Genomic DNA, 12,608 nt, shown 5'->3' with positions numbered 1-12,608 from the left:
TTAGGCTTCACGACACCCCCACCACGGACTTTTCTAACACTTACTGCAACAGTAACTTCTGTGTGATGATTTTATTGCTATCTATTTCTGTCACTGAGCAGAGTCTCAGGAGGGCAGGAGATGGGGCTGGTTTTGCTCCATGTGCAACGTGTGGTAGACGCACAGCATCTTGTTGCATGATGAAGTGAATGTGTGCACACCAACAGAAAGTCCAAAAGCTAAATATGTGCTAGAGTGGCTGATTTGAACATAGTTGGATGGGTGCTTTTATAGCAAGACTTCTCAGAATCTTTGAGCCACTGCAAAGCACCGAGAGGGCTGAAGGAAGCAGCATTTTCCAAATTTAACTAACCATGGAATGTTTTATTTAAGGTATAACGTTTTATGGAACATTCAAATCTTGGGGAGTCTTGTTTTAGGAATACTGACTTGTGGCGTAGTTTATTATTTTTCCTCTACGTATGCACACACACACATTTATTCACAGGTCCTGTTTCGTGTGTGTGTGTGTGTGTGTGTGTACATACAGCAGGTCCTAGAATAATATCATTTTGAAAGTTGAATCCGGTTTAACATTCATAGAGAAAAAAAATCGATTCCCAGCGGGGGCCACCATCTGTGTAGAGTTTGCTCAGTCTCCCCAGGTGTGGACTCTGGGGACTCCAGTTTCCCAGTTTCCTCCCGCATCCCAAAGATGTATGAGTTGGGTGAATCGGTGTGTCTGCACTGGCCAAGTCTGAGTGAGTGTAATGTGCGTGTGAGTACACCCAGCAACTGTAGAGTATCCTGTTCAGGGTGGGGTCCCATCTTATACCCTGAACTGCCAGGATAGGCTCTGGCCACCTGCGACCCTAACCTAGTATAAGAGAGTTGGAAAATAATGATCTGACTTGTTTTTATTAATCTTTCTTAAATGTATGCATAGCTCACATTTATTTTAATGCTTAATATTAGATGTGCTTTTGGGTTTTTATTTAGAAACCTGATAATGTTTTTGTCACTAGAAGTATACCATAGGAACTTAACTCTTGTTTGTATCCATTAGCCTGGGGTAAAATTGGTTCCATTATACATCACGGTTTCCAGGAACTTACCGACGACGTTTGGTGAGGACTTACTGTATTCTCCCCCTTGTATTCCTTTTACCTGCAATTGCAGGTGAAGTGACCAAGGCCTTGTTTAGTCAGAGACAGAAGAGCCAGGTGTGACAGGAGTCAACTCTGGGATTACCTCGAAGATTTGGAGGCAGATAAAAGGGTAACTCAGAAGATCTCCAACCACTTCAAATCGCCCATGGAGTGAGGTGGCAGGGCAGGGGGACAGATAAACACGTATCTGGTTAACGGATGCTTTTCTCGGAAGCCCCATTTTGGCCACAGGGATCTTTCACATGTGACTGGGAAGGGAATTAGGGCCAAAGCCAACACAAGGGGGCAATGTGTGCCCTCTCTGGGCTCAGACGTGATGAAGAAGTTGGGGATGATTTGGATGGACAAAAATATGAAAGATAAGGCACACCGCGGCTGGCAAACGTCGGGGGGAAATTGCCACTCATCAATTGCTGTGGTTGTCTCAATCATTGAGAGTTGGTGAGGAGATCAAATCTGGCAATTGTTCTGGAAATTCAAAATTCACATAAAATTTGACCTTGCAGTCCAACTCAGAGGATTCCAAAGTGCAAAAGAGAGCACCAGGTGAACTGACACTGTGGCCGGGTACTTACCAGGGCACACAAAGCCAAACACCACTGTCTTCATCATTAGGGCTGGGCTGGGCACATCTGAAATCTTGAATGGTCTGCTGCTCTTCATATAATTAACGCTGCAGTCCCACAAGTGTTGGTGCGGCGCACCCGTAGTGTGTTATTAGGTTAATCAGGCGCAAGGTGTTGAGTAGTTTTGAAAACAGAAGTACTCGTCCAGTAGAGGAGTGAGAATAGTCAGAGGAAGGTGTGGGAGAATTCCTGCCCAACGAGTTCCGGCTCCCTCATGCCAGTGGGGCGGGCGGAGGCCGAGGGAGTGGAGAAACGAGGAACGAAACCGTTCCAGGTTGGTGGAGAGGCAAAGAAATATCTACTCCTGTTAAAAGAAAGGAGAATAGCCCAAGGTACAGTGGGGAAAGTTGTTTCATTGTTGATCACGCTGATTTGGCTGGTAGTTTGGAGGGGAAAAGGTTTGTTGCGCAAGAATAAAGTGATACTATCTTGGTCCCGGCCCTTTGTCCTGCAGGCCACGCCCACACCCTCCTTATTCTGCCATAGTTTGCGCCAGTTGCCCCGGGAAGTTGTCCATTCTCCAGCAGAAGTGCCCACATGGAGGGGCGACAACCCTCTCTCCCTCTCGGGAGATGCCGGGAGGCAGCCCCAGAGGCAAGTGCCATCCCATGGGTCGGCACATTCCTGCATCCTGCATGCTCGTGCCCACACAGGAGAACGGCCTCCGTGTGACTTTTGGCACAGCCGAGCCTGTTTTCATCAGTCTCCTGTGGCTCCAGCGTTTCTCCTTCGGGCTCTCTGCTTCCTAAAGCAGTTCTGGTGAAGAAACCAATGGACTTGTTTCCCGCAGGTCTTGGGCTTTCACAACCCCCCTTAGCAAGAGGCCTGGGTGACAAGAGGCAGGTAGAGGCAGGGCCCATCTGTGGGCTTCAGATCTCAGCTCAGCCACTTACCAGCAGCCCAGCTGCTGTGACTCAGCTTTCTGTTCTGTGAAAGGGACGCTCCACCGGCACCTCCCTCGGAAGGGCCTGGTGGAGTGAGGTGGGTTATCTGCGTTAACACGTGTGAGGTACTCAGCCAGTTTGTGGGAAGCAACCTATAAACATCAACTGTGACAATGATTACTTGTTTATGGCCAGTGCTAGCTGAAGTTTATTTTTCAATGCCAAGCACCAGTTAGGAAGTGACATAAAAGCGCCCCGTGGCTCAGTCTAGAGAATAACCCTGAGGAGGGCTGGGAGTCCAGGCAGCTAAGTGCGCAGGCGCAGCCGCTCCTCCTTGCCGGCCCCCACCCATGGCCCATGGCCTCGCCAAATATCAATGAGGCCTTTGGGGGGGGGGGAGGGGCACATGTATTTTCTGCCAGATAGCCTCTATTTCCTCAGTCTTCCGAATCCTATGAAGTAGGTATAATTTTAAAAAATCGGGCCACGTTTAGAGGTTTGGAAACTGGCTACCGCCCTCTGAGCTAGCATGGAGCAGTCAGAAGGGGGCTGTCATTCACATTGCTGGGACTGACGCCTCCAAACCCAGTGCTCGGAGACCCTCATCACTCCTTTCCTTGGGGGTTGTCAGACATCTGATTTGCTCCCCTGTGTTCCGTTGGCTGGATTCCAGAGGGCCCACTGCAGGCAGAACGGAAACTAGTGGTATCAGCGTATTAGCGGGGTCTCCCTCCGGGCTCAGTGTTTCAAATCTTGGGACCACCTCCGGGGAACGCTCCCGCAGCGGGGCCAAAGGACGGGAATCCGAGTTTGTCTCCTCGCCACCTAGTGGCGCCACTGTGTCCGCAGGACGAGGCCGACGTCGCCTTGGCCGGAGGAGGGTCGCGGGTGGCAGCGGGGCGGTGTGCTGTGGCCTGCCAGCATCCAGGGTCACAGTGGCTGAGGCTGCAGATGTCGGCTCCCCACGCTCCCCACGAGGACGGGGGTGGACAGCGCATTTTTGGTTTACGACCACCATCGCCCCCCCCCCCCTCCTCCCTCTGTCTCTGTTTCTCTCACTCTCTGCCCCTGTCTGTCTCTGGCCTCCTCTCTATCTTTCCCCATCTCTCTGTCTCTCTCTCTTTGTCTCTCTGTGTCTCTCTGTGTCTCTCTGTGTCTGTCTGTCTCTGTCTCCCTCTCTCTTACCAGGGACAGGACCCATCTTTGGCAAAGGCTGGCAGTGGGACCTCACTGAGGCAGGAGGCTCCCTGAGTCAACCACCAAGGTGGCTTCCTCCTCTGTAACGAGGGGCGAGGGCCGGATTTGCCGGCCTGCAGGGCTCGCCCCTTCTCTGGCCTCAAAGGCCAGGGGCAGAGTGATCCCAGGAACCCTAGTGGACAGGCTGACATCTGGTTGTAAATCGAATTTAACCAACTGCAAAAGAAAAGCAGGATTTCAGGGTATTTATAGCGATCATGTCACTGCACTCAGTGCAATGGGATGTTAGTGTAAAAATAAAAAATAGAGAACACTATTTAAATAGCCTGGCTTCTATTGCTGTCGCTGCAGTAGAAGCCTCAAGCCGCCTCTGTCTGCTGAAACCAGTCCCAGAAAACGTCCTTCAAGACGGGACCCGGCACAGAATGGCCTCCAGTGGGGTGGATGAAACATCTGCGTATTGGTGGGTATTTTTTGTTTTGTTTTGTTTTGAGCTTTTCTACTTTCTGAAAGCCCTTTCCTAGGAAATACCAGTGTGGGAAGCAGGCAGGCAAAGGACATTTCCTTCTATTGCTTCATCAGTGAAACTTCTTTTATTAGTAGACTTCATTTTTTACAGCGGTTTTAGGTTTACAGAAAAATCGAGCAGAAATAGAGTTTCCATCTACTTCCTGCCCTCTTCAGTTTTCTCTGTCATTAGCATCTTGCATTGGTACATTTGGTACAGTGGATGAGGCCATGTCGGTGCGTAATTCCTAAGTCTCGTTTACACGAGGGTTCGCTCTTGGTTTTGCACGTTCCACGTGTTTTGACACATGCATGATGTCATGTACCCACCATCACAGTGTCACACAGAAGCTTTTTTTAAGTTGCTTTAAAATTTCACTGCCACAGCGGATATTTAGGGCAATGGAAATCTCCTATGGCAATGAAATTTTAAAGCAACTTAAAAACAAAAGAGCTTTTCCAACTTTCAGATCTGCAAAAATACCCTCGGAAATGGAGAGCAGGAGGAACATGCAAATGAGGTCCTATTAGTCACTTGCAGGTGGCCATGGCCCCAGTGGGGGTGTCAATGGGTGTATGCCACCAGAGGCTAGAGCTTGGTTCGGGAAGAAGTGGAGACTAATATGGGTGCATGTGTACATCATAATGTTCGAGTATATACATATATTATTATATATTTTTAAAAGAAACGATTGTGGGGATGTCTGTGCCGGCCACTCAGTAGGACTAGCTTTTTCTCGTGGATTTAGGGGGTGGGGTTTCGGGGTGCAGCGGGCCTGTCGATTCCGTTGTATGAAGCATTTGCTGCCGACACGTTGCCACATGAGTGACGGTGCCAGAGGCCGCCCCTGAGCGGGGGCGCCCCTCAGCGGGAAGGGGCAGGAGGCGGCTCTGCCTCCTTTGCACATTCCTGCTGACTCATCTGCTGCAACGTGTCCTCCCTCCCTGTGCAGAGAGGCACCGTGTGAGCCCAGCGCCACCGGCGGCCTTCGCCTCTGGGACCCAGCGATGATAAAGCTCTCCTGCTTTCTGGGGGTCAGGCAACGTGAGTGGGCGGCCCGCCCAAATCCCCTGGACAAAGCCTGCTCTCAGGTCTACACGGCAGTGGCCTGCTGGAATGGCCACTTGCTGCTCCCGGCGGCTCGGCGCGTCTTTTGGGAGAGCTAAGAGGCCTCGGCTTACGCTGGCCTCTGTCCTAAAATAGATCCTCACGGTCTCCAGTTCCAAAGTTTAGGGCCCCTGAAGGTATCTGTGTATCAAAGACGCCCTATCATGTCTGTGTGCGCCTGGCTAACTTGCCGTAGTCCGTTGTCAGGATTTGCTTCCGCGGCAGGAGCTCTGAGATTCCTGGGTGCCCAGGGCTTCCTTTCACATCCTCAGCCGGTCGGGGCAGCGTCCATTTCGTTCTCCAAAACGCCTGGCTGCTCCCGAGACATCCCTCTGCCATGTTTCCTCCTTGCACTCCCTGGCTTTGGTTTTCAAGAAGATAAAAGAGTACTGATTTGTAATCTGAAAACAAGACATCGCTGGATTTCTTGAGGCTGCGGCTGCGTGCTGCGAGCCATTAAGAACGCAGGGTCTTTTTTGGGAACGGCTCTTGGCTGCCAGAATGGTTCTAAATATATTAAAAGTAGGTTAACTTACTGTGTTCCCTGCATTTATTCTTTCAGCTGAAATTTTCCTGACTTTTTTTTTCCCCCTTCTTTCATTTTATTAGGTTAATAAAACTTGGTTTTCGAGCATTTCGCTGCCCCAGGAGGGCAATGGGCCCCACGTCCAATTCATCAAGTGCCTAATGAGTGGCCTCGGAGGTCCCGGCCCATCCATTCCAGAAGCTCTCTGCCTCGTAAAGGTGAGGCCTATGCGCCGCACTGTATATTTTGTCTGTTGGTTTCCCAAATTCTCCTGCCAGCTCTACTGTCACTTTTCAGGATTTATATGAGGCCGACGGCACCACGGGGGCTCCCCTCTGCAGCAGGACCCCCCTCCTCTGCCCGCTCCTCACACACACCACACACTCCGTGCCATAAAATAACGTTTCTGCAATAAAATGAAATAGAAATGTGTCGATGCTAGCATTTTAGAACATTCCAGCAAAAGGGCTGTGGGAAATGCCTTCGTTTACGTTAAGGAGGGAAGCTCTGTGAGAGAGGGGGTGAGGCAGGGTGAGAAAAGGCCTTTAGTACGAAGAAGGAGCCTGGTATTCAAAGCAAATAAATTAAAAATAAAACACGTTCATGTGGGGGGGTGTGTCTGTGCAATCTATAAATTATTTTTACACTTATATGTATGCCGCCTCTGAGGTATTATTGATTAGTGTTTCAGAGAAAGACCAGTGAAGGAGCAAAGTGGATGTCACTTGCCTTCTGGGCTTGGGGTCTGGGCTCTGTGTCCTTCTAGAACATTCTTCCTTTTCCTCCCCTGCAGGCTCTCTTGCCTTGGCCGAGTTGTCAGGACCCTGCCAGCTCCGGGCTTGGGGTGGTGTCTGCCCCAGCACGGTTGGAAAGCTGGAGTCTGAGCAAAGAAGAGCTCGAGGCAGACACATTATCTGGCGGCCCAGGAAGTGGAGAGAGCTCAGTGGGAGCTTGTGAGGGTGCGGTGGCCACTGGGTTGTGCCCGAATTTCCATGCAGCAGCCCAGCCTTGTCAGCGTTTGCAATTAGTGTCCTGGTTTCTCTTCTCCTCTTGGAGCCTCCAGAAAACGCCTGGCCTTTAATTAGCTGTTCTCTCCCGGGGCATGCGCGATCGCTAATAAATTACTCTATGTGACCTGTAACTTTTTCTTCCCTTCCTTCCAGCCGCCCCGGCTTGAGCACTGGAGGGAGGGGACATGGGGGATGGGGTATGCTTGCTCTGCGTGCAGGGAGAGGGAAATGGGAAAGCTGTCTGGGACGATTCTCTGTGATGCTCTCTGCATTCCCAACACCCTTCACCCCCGGCCCCGGCCCCCGTGCCAGGTAGCAGGCCCCGTCCAGACAACTGGCTGGGATTTGGGGGGACTTCTTTTACCACTGGGACGTGGGGAGGTGAGGAGTATCGGGGCTGGGGGGAGTGGCGAGCATGGCTGTCTGTCTTCTGGTCTCCTTGTCCTCGTGGAGTAGCAGGGCTCTGGACAGCGTCTGAGGTGAAGGGGGGGAGCATCCATGGCCAGTTCGTCATGGGGAGACTAGAACCGATCCAGCGCCTCTACTTTTCAACATGGGGAGACACGACATAAACGACATCTCTTGCAGCAGTGACCTCGAAGTGTCTACCTGCCTCAGAACTTGTGCGCCAGCTTTACATACCCCTGCACTTACCCACTGGGCAAGGGTTTTGTGGTGCTGAGTCCACACGCAGGAGGCCCCTCGGGGTGTAGGCCCAGTTCACAGCACATGGAGACCCCCACCCAGGACGGGCCTCTCTCGGTTTCTCCTCGTTTCCTCACTGGGTGGCTGGGGCATGGCTCCCACCCAGAATTTCCCTCCCGGAGCCGGCCCTGCGCCCTGCATGCCCCTCTTCCTGAGCGTTCACTGTGCATTAGATTATCTTCTGAAAATATACTTTGAAGGGTTTTTGTTTTGTTTTGTTTCCCTACTTGACACTCTTGAATAAAGTAGGCCATTTATCTTTTAGGCAGAAGAATTTCAACAGTTACGCTGCACTCTTGTAAGAGGATTGCAGGCTCGATGCGTAGAGGTAGTCACAATTTTTTTTTTTTTTTCCCATCACGGGTTTATTCTTGTCGCAGCTTCCCCCCGAAACTTTGCAGCTTTTCTAGCCTCTCTCTAATCCTCCCAACTGCACCCCCCACCCCCACGGATACAGCCCACCTCCAGCCACTCAAGCTGAAAGGGGCATTCATGCCCAGGCCATCTGTTTGTTTAAACTCACCCCGTGTTAGTCCATGTTAAACGCAACAGAATGGAGAAAAATGTAATTCTCTGTCGGCTTTTGATCAAAGAGAGGACTTTTCAAAAAATTCAAGATGGATTTCTGAAGGACAATGTTATACACATTCCGTGTGTTTCTGAGCCTCAGTGTTTAGTTGATTAGGGGGAGATTTTTTTTTTTTTTCCTTTTGATCCTAGGGTAGAAAATACACAAAAACAAATCTCAGCACCACAAACATTGCAAGACGGGCACTTTTCTTTAGACTTCCCAGCCGAAAAGTGAAAGGATATTGCCTTTTTATTTATCGACGAGGCAAGAGAATTTGAAATATGGCTCAACAGCAACATACAAATCCTTACTTGCTCCTGCGGGAATTCCAGGGGAAGTCACTCTTGTCTGGGGCTAATTCAGGATCCAGGATGCTCACCCCGTTGCTCAGAAACACGCATATCCAGGCTCACTCCATTGATCTCAATTTCATGACCAATCATTAAATGTACATTTCTCCCCTCACTCCCTCAGCTTCGGAGCAAATGCAAATAAAACGCTTAAAATGGTTAACATTTCCTGTCACTGAAGGCATTCATTAGGGATGGGGGTCGCTGAGTTTTAAAGTGGATTTTCATAGGAAAACTCATTTCAGATCTGCAGCAGGAACTCGGGCTGTTTCGCACAGCGAATTTCGGGATTTGCGATAAGACTAAATTCATTGCTGTCATTCAAGTGATCCTTTATATTATGTAGATGTAGGAGAGCACGTATCCAAATTCGAACTTAAATTAACCTGGGGTCCAGCTCAGGTCACAGGAAAGAATTAAAATATATCCTGTACCCCCAACCCTCCCCTCGACTATTTTCTTTTCCTTCATTGGAGAAAAAAACCAAATTTGGTCTTTTAAATTTGTTGTCTTTCCTCTATTGATTGTTTAGCTAGTGATTTTGCCAACTTCCTGGATGTTCATTTCTGGTTCTGCACAAAAGAGCCACATTTCCTTTTGGAATCGGGACCAGGAGAGAGCAGCAGACACTGGAAATTGTGAGTACTCCGTGGTCTTTCTCCTGCGTCTCTCTGACCCCCTGTTCCTCCCGTCTGTCCTGTCCTGTCCTGCCTCTCCTCTCTCTCTCTCTTTCCCAGTTAGTTTTCCACGGGGCTCCTTGCCCGAACTCATTCTGTCAGCCCTCAGCACCATTCTCCACTTTTAGGAAAAGAAACTCTACAATTTCTACACAAACATGGGATCAGAAGGGAAGGGGGAGTGTGCTTACCAATTGCAGTGACTTCAATTTTCATTTTAAGGCTCCGAAAGATGGAGAAAGTAAACAGAAGCAGGCTGGTTTATTTCAGGGGCTAACAGTGAGTCCCTACTGAATTTACCTAATAAAATGAATTAAAAAAATTTTTTCATTTTCTCAATTTCGTTCCAGCAGAAAATGAGTTTGCCTTTATAATGTCCAGATCTTTCAAACTCTAGTAAGTGAGAAATTAAGTTACAAAATGTAAATACTTTGATATATATGTATATATACATATATGAAATGAAGCAATTTGTGACTGCAATACAATAGCAAGCCTGACTTTAGGCTCTTAGTATACTTAAAAAAAATTTTTTTTTATGATGTATAATAGGGAAAAATAAGATTCAGTAAAAATGTTTCTTTTTTAAAATGGGTGAATTGTGATACTTAATAAATTCAATTGTAATTTTCATTTAACATAAGTTGTCTACTTAAAAAAAAATCTCTCAAACGTCTTGTCAAATGTTCAGAGGATTGTAAAGAAATCATATGTTCTAGGCCACAACTGACTACTTTCCTTTTCATGAAACTATTCCAGTGAGTATGGGAAATTGTAAAACAACGTAGTCCTCTTGTGAAAAGAATACCTTGCCTTTAATTACCAAGAGAAAGCAATTAATGCTCAAATTTCAAGGCAAATCCAGTGATCAGTTAGGCGCAGGAAGAAAGAGTAAAGCAAGACGGTTATTTGCATGAGAGAATCCAGAAATCAACATTTGTAATTGTAGATGTATAATCGGGATGTGATTATATTTATAAGGAAAGTTACATAAACTTCAAAAATGGTAGATGTTTGGTTTAAGTGCCTGAAAAAAAAAGAATTTAGAATAATATTTAGATTATCCTAGTTTTGTGCTCTTGTGTTCGCGAAACCTTTTTAGGTTAAAGAACTCCAAAGGAGTGGGGTGTGCGCGCGTGTGTGTGTGTGTGTGTGCGCGTGTGTGTGTGTGTGTGTGTGTGTGTGTGTGCGCGCGCACGCACTTATGCCCCAGCCCCAAGGTGGGAGCTGACTGATGAAAAACAAAAACAAAAACAAAACCCTTTACTCAAGAAATTCATAACTGATATGAAACTCTTTGAAATTAAAGATAGCACTTTTTTTTACTTCTCCTGTTTGGGGTCGTTGTATGGGGTAAGGTGATGGGCTGGAGCCAGTTTTCAAAATTGTTATAGACCGGAGGTGTGCAAAAGTGCTATTGCCACTTTCTTTTGCTTTGGTTTAGAGTATTTGGTTCTTGCTCTCCGGTCCCTGAAACTATGGCATTCTACACCTTAAATAGATATTTTTAAGCTTTCTAATTTGGATTGCTGAAACAGAAATCTTTGCCTTCTTAGGACGGTATGGCTGCTGTCCAGTAGATGGCGATGTTACTTCTAGAGTGATCCACGGGGGTGGGGGTGGGGAAGACAGAGACTGAGATTTAGCCCCAAATCATGTCAGGTCCCCCCTTCATCTCTATGGGAGTGCGTCCAGTAAGCTCTAAATGTAAAAAGAAAACCTTTTTTTTTTTTGAGACCTCGCTGGAAATGTACAAACTATCCAAGAGTATTTAAAGTACGCCAAATGTTAATTACCAAATGTCTCACACCACTGAAATGGTCCGAAACAGCGCCCAGCTAGGGCTCAAAGAAATACTTCCTGAAAATGTTCAATATAAAAATAGAAGAAGCTTGGCAGTTATTTCAATATTTTATCAGTTACCTATCTACGTTTTAAGAAATAAAAGCTATCCTTACAAGTCTATAATAATCGTGAAGAATGTAGTTATAGTATTGCATGGAACTTTATATGCATATAAATGGCCAAGTAAAATCAAGCATGTGCAGATAGTGACATTACAATCTCGCTTTCTCAAAAAAGTGGTTTCCTTTTGATGTGAAGAATATGTGTGAGAATATCCACAATGGTCATTGTATTTCATTGTATCAGCACCTGCTAGAACAATATTACTAGATTCTTAGAGCTTTTAAATCTCCATCTCTCTCCCGAATTTTTTTCTATCCCCATGTCTCGCTAAAGAGAATCTCAAAGAATGTTGAGTATGTTCAACATACTTAATGTCAAAATAAAAATTTTTTAAAAACATTTTTGGATGATTTCAATGTTTTGATTCTTCATGGGACAACACGATTCCACAATTTGTTTTTTATGTAATAATTTGCCACATTGTTTTTTTTTTAATTTAAAAAGAAATAGTGTGCATGTTAACTATTTTAAAGAAATGAATTCAACAACAGCAACAACAACAAAAAATATTTCCTAAAAATGATGTTCTCGTTTGTCCTCGGGGGAAAAAAAAGATGGGAGAAATTCATTAGACTCCAAATGAGCAATACTATTTAAAGACTTAGAAATATGTAAATGTAGCATAATACAATGACTTCATCGTGTCTGGTAGTAATTAGTCATGTATTGTTCTTTAAAATTTTTAATTGAAAGACATGCCAGCTTTTATACCAGTATGTATTTACAAACTGTGCAAATCACCCACTATTCATAACTTGTCAACGTCTTAATAAAATCATTGTGCAAAAACCCAGCTGTTTAAATAAATTTCTGTTCTGCTTTAAAGATTTTGCCCTTTGGGGAGAAAGTCACTTAAGTATTGATTGGCAGTGACCAGTGAACAATAGTTAAAGTGAAAATAAATCTTCCTGAAACCTAGTTCTAATTTTCTTGAGCAAGATACTAACTTATAAAAAATAAACATTGTTTATTGAGTCATATTTGTATCAAGTGAAACTCTGTAAAATGATATGGAGAAAATATAAAGTGGTCTGTTCCAAGTACTTTGGTTCCCTAACAGAACAGAGAGCTATTTGCTATGTCTTGAAATCGAAGAAAATAAAATGAGCAATTCTGGAGAGAGATCTATTTAGATTTGTTCAGGCCCAGGAAGGTGAACGCACTGGAATTAACACAAAAAAATTGGTGTCACTTGGTGCCTTGGCTTAAGGGATAATTTACTTACACCACCTATCAATGTTGACTTGTGTTTCTACTCCAGCCAGCCTTCTTACGATCTTGTTTATTTCCAGAAATCACATTTGTGACAGCTCTAATAGGCCATTCAACAG

The 12,608-nt window shown here is 46.1% G+C and overlaps 1 long non-coding RNA gene across 1 annotated transcript; it reads left to right on the top strand.

Annotated features, from left to right (window-relative positions):
• Window positions 1-4,206: 4,206 nt before the first annotated feature.
• On the top strand, window positions 4,207-10,430 carry LOC107502323. The gene is made up of 4 exons (XR_001594959.2): window positions 4,207-4,318; window positions 6,080-6,214; window positions 6,790-8,039; window positions 9,165-10,430. It is a non-coding gene; the product is annotated as an uncharacterized LOC107502323 (long non-coding RNA).
• The last annotated feature ends 2,178 nt before the right edge of the window (window positions 10,431-12,608 follow it).

The sequence above is a fragment of the Rousettus aegyptiacus genome, unplaced genomic scaffold (genome assembly GCF_014176215.1).
Source record: "Rousettus aegyptiacus isolate mRouAeg1 unplaced genomic scaffold, mRouAeg1.p scaffold_m13_p_14, whole genome shotgun sequence".
In the NCBI taxonomy this organism is placed as follows: domain Eukaryota; kingdom Metazoa; phylum Chordata; class Mammalia; order Chiroptera; family Pteropodidae; genus Rousettus; species Rousettus aegyptiacus.
Note: the sequence above shows the minus strand (reverse complement) of the source record. Positions and strands in the feature narration are given on the sequence as shown.